Source organism: Mytilus edulis, chromosome 4, assembly GCF_963676685.1.
Source record: "Mytilus edulis chromosome 4, xbMytEdul2.2, whole genome shotgun sequence".
NCBI lineage: Eukaryota > Metazoa > Mollusca > Bivalvia > Mytilida > Mytilidae > Mytilus > Mytilus edulis.
Window position 1 is genome coordinate 37,106,374 of NC_092347.1, and position 4,579 is coordinate 37,110,952.

Sequence of the window (4,579 nt, forward strand, 5' to 3'; positions counted from 1 at the left end):
TAAATATAAGAGGAGAACAACGACACAAATTTAAAATGTAACACACACAGCAACGGACTAAGCATGAGACAAAATCCGATAAGAATAACAAAACCAAATACATGAATATGGGATAGAAAAGTACCGTGACACGTCTTATAGTAATGTGAATTCACACTCAAATATAGAAGAAAACAAACGACACAACGGAAACACAACGTAAAAATGTTACACACACAGAAACGAACTATGATATAACAATGGCCATTTTCCTGACTTGGTACAGGACATTTTTAAAGATAAAAATGGTGGTTGAACCTGGTTTTGTGGCAGGTCAAAAATCGCACTTTAATTGCAATGTTAAATATAACATTAAAATGACAACATAATATTACAGGACTACAATACAAATAAATAGGAGAACGTATTAGGCAAAGAAACACATGAATAATAGATAACAAAATGCATCAGGTTTAAAATTCAATACGTCAAAAACGCGCCTCGTCCACACAAGACTTACCAGTGACGCCCAGATATAAAAGTTCGAAAGTTTAAAAAAAGGTACAAGAAAAACTAGGATCAATTCACCATTTTCTACAAATGTATATACATATGTATATTTTATATTTCTATAAAATTAAAATGTCTATTTCGAGTCAGGAATATGACATTTGTTATCTATTCGTTTGATGTGTTTGAGCTTTTGATTTTGCGTTTTGAATTTTCCTCGGAGTTCAGTATTTTTGTAATTTTACCATGTTTACTTTTTACAATTATAGTATGTCTTGTTTTTATGCATTTTAGTTGTTCTATTTTAGTTTGGATATTTTCGATCTGACATGAATAAGTCGTATTGTCCAATCCTGTTTTGCTTTGCGTACTTCCTGTTATTTGAGACAATAGAGGTGCATCAAAACAACACGTCTTACACCATGGAATGATATAGAATTACTTAATTACTTAATTACTTAAATCAATCATTGATACCTATCTTTTTAATTAGAAACGATCATCGTTATAAATATTGTCATTCATTATCATTACTCATCCATCATTCGAGTTTCAAGGACTAAATATATGTTACTGTTCAGTATTCTAATCTGATATAAATAAGTCGTATTGTCAAATCCTATTTTGCTTTGAGTACTTCCTGTTATTTGAAACCATAGAGATGCATCAAAACAACACGTGTTACACCATGGAATGATAAAGAATTACTTAATTACTTAAAAAGGAAATCATTCACTGATACCTATCTTTTTAATTAGAAACGATCATCGTTATAAATATTGTCATTCATTATCATTACTCATCCATCATTTGTGTTTCAAACACTAAAAATATGCTACTGTTCAGTATCCTAATGTGCATGGTTTTATATTCATCGTCTGCTCAAAAGTCTTGTCCTTGAATAGGTAAGTGTTTTGCTGAATATTGTGATTTTTTTTGTTTTGTTTTTGTTTTGAATTGATGTAACGTGTTTATGATTTTATTCGATGCAAATATTATTTTATACGACTTTGTTCGAATACACTTGATTTTTTCCTGTAGGCATTTAGATGATATGCATACTAGTTATCAAATTAGATTTGAAACATTTTCCAATAACCTTAAAATTTTACTACAGTGTGTCTTGTACTAAAATGTTTTAGGTAATGATGTTTGTGAAGATTTGATGGATGTCATGATGAAACTTAAGTGTCAGTCAGGCCAATCAAGTATGTATTAAACAAAATTATTTCATATACATTTTGTAACATGGTTATTAAGTGGGCGCTGCTTTATTCAAAGCTATACACTATTTTGAAGTATAAACGTATCAGCTTCGTGGAGAAAAAATGTTCGTGCAGTTCATAAATATTTGTAAATAATAATGAAAAAAAGAAAATGATTTTTTATGATTAGAAGCAAGAATGTTAAATTTGAAACACGTTTGCTCAAAAGTCAAAGAAAAAGAAGAAGAAGAAGCAAAAATGTATTTAAAATTGATTATGCTTTCTTTTATTTATACATTTAACTTAAAATGATTTGAAAGTATTGGAGATACATTAAGTTTGTTAACAATGACTCATATTTGAAAATACAAGACGAGTTAACATTAAATATATACATAAGTAACACTTTGAAAGATTCATTATGTTCAATTATAAGATTGGGTTTGACTCAAATAAATACGTCTTGCATTTTCAGACAACGGGGAACTACAGTCAAAGAAACCGGCATTTCTGGCAACGTTATCTAAAAGTGTCAATTTAGGACAGAACCACATAGTAAAATTTGATTCTATAAAGACAAACATCGGGGATGGGTATGACGCAAGTTCTGGAGTGTTTACTGCTCCACGGAAAGGCACATACGAATTTGCAGTGAATTTCATCACCAGTAATAAAGATGAATGGCTCGAGTTAGACCTGATTTAGAACAACAACATGGTTGTGAGGGGACATGCTGCTTTTGATAAACACACATCGGGGTCACTTCAAGCCATTCTTCAACTGAAGAAAGGCGACCGGATCTATATCAATCATCCACGAGGTTCCGGGTTGCTTCATGGAGAACACTACACGATGTTTTCGGGCCATTACATATAAATGAGATGCATCAAATAAAATTGCATACGAAATGTAATTGGATTTTTATTATTTTTAAATACATTTGTGATATCAATTTTACCACTTCATCTGTTCGGCCACCCTTTTCAGCGTCCTTTCATGTTTTAACATAGTTAAAGTTCATAAACTAGTCACAACAACATCTAAGGCACCGAATAGTCAATGCTTCCTTAGTTTTTTTCCCTACAGTTTAGTTGAATGGCTTTAAGCCAACCACAGCATAACCTGGTATCCATCTGTGATCATAAGTCAATAGTTGAACGTTTACTGATTTATTTATGAGGTTTGTGAACCTTTGTTTTCTTTTATGTAATGTTTTAACAAAAGATACATAGTTTGTAATTATAAATGCTAAGTTTAACATTACGCCTTTTTGATGACCTTATACCTGCCTATAGGGTACACAGAATAATTTTGGCATTTTTGAATCCTGTATTTGTGTCTTTTGTGTGATGGAGGAAGCGAATAATTTAATCCATGAATAGCAATCAAACCACTGTCAACGTGATATGTTATATTATCCGTTTGCATTGCACTCAAACGTACATATAAAGGCGACAGAAGATACCAACCACATGATAATCGATAAACAAAAGAAGAAGAAAAACTACTGTCAACTATCTTAACACTTTTGTAAAGATGACTTTTATTTTTTTCCTAGTTAACCCTGTTTCAAAAGCTTCCTTGTAAGTAGCAGCCCTTTATTAGGGAAATGAAAAGAAACACAAATTCTGAAATAGATAGAAACAACTTTAATATGTAAAATCAATGCTAGGGCGCTGCTTGATTGTCGCCAAACGGCAAAGTACTAACCATGATCTTTAATCATATCTGGATGGCAGAGACTTATTCTATCAAGGTCTTTGGTCACATCTTTGAACTTTATTTCAAATCCATGTAGTATCAAACATATTAACGTACAGTGACCGTTAACTACGGATACATGTATGTATCTACCTTGGTCAGGTAACGTAGATGAAGGTAACATATGTTAATACCTAAAATCTAAATCTTGGCTACAGGTTTGATTTTCAAGCCATCGGATTGGTCAAGATTGATGACAGCTGGTAACGTATTGAGGTTCTATTCAGAGAAGCGGTGTATTTGTTTTCTCTCTTATAAGCAACTATCATACATGTAGTAGGTTGAGCAAAATATCAAACAAGATTGAAACTCACAATTTTCCGGAAAATACCTGTTCTAAGTCAAAGTGATGAATGGCAGGTGTTTTCGGTTTGTTCTATTGTTTTATAGCGTTTGCTTTGTCAGTTTAAAATGGACTTCCCGTTACGGATTTTCCTTGGGGTACGGATTTTTGTGTTAAATATTTTTGTTAGTTGTGATTAGATGTAATATGATCCTTTATACGAATAATGAAAAAAAAATTAAATTCAATTGCATTTTAAATGCACATACCACGTTTGCATAATATTATTAGATCAATTTGTAATTTAACATTGGGATATTTTGAAATAAATTTACAGATTATTTAAGGGGGTTCGCGGGTCTAAATCATTTATATAGGATTTCTCTATATTTTTCTATAAATGAACTTTATCTTATAGTTAATAGAAAAATAAAATAAAAAAATGGGGTCACCGTTCATTTGCGCTCACCATCTGCCTTCGAAAGAAGCATACATCTTTGTAAAAGTGTTTTTTTTTTCTTTCTGTTGGACTAATAGGAGAAATAAAGGTAATATCAAAATAAAAAAATAAAATTTATTACAGAAATCGCTCAAATTTTACATTAATTTAGTTTAAGTACAGCATATATCGAAATTATATTAAAAAATATAGGTCACCGATGAGTTAAGAGAGATATTTAAATTTTAAAGCCAAAAAATGGCATTTTTCGACCAAAGGGAGATAATTTTGATTTTTTTCAATGATGTTTACATTTTAAAAGTCATCTGGGGCCAACACGAATTAGATGTTTTGAATGTTTTTTGTACCATATGTAACAACTACAAAAGGTAATAAATAAAA

The 4,579-nt window shown here is 31.0% G+C and overlaps 1 pseudogene; it reads left to right on the plus strand.

Annotated features, from left to right (window-relative positions):
- Positions 1-1,306: 1,306 nt before the first annotated feature.
- On the plus strand, positions 1,307-2,607 carry LOC139518431 (complement C1q tumor necrosis factor-related protein 3-like; annotated as a pseudogene).
- Positions 2,608-4,579: the final 1,972 nt, after the last annotated feature.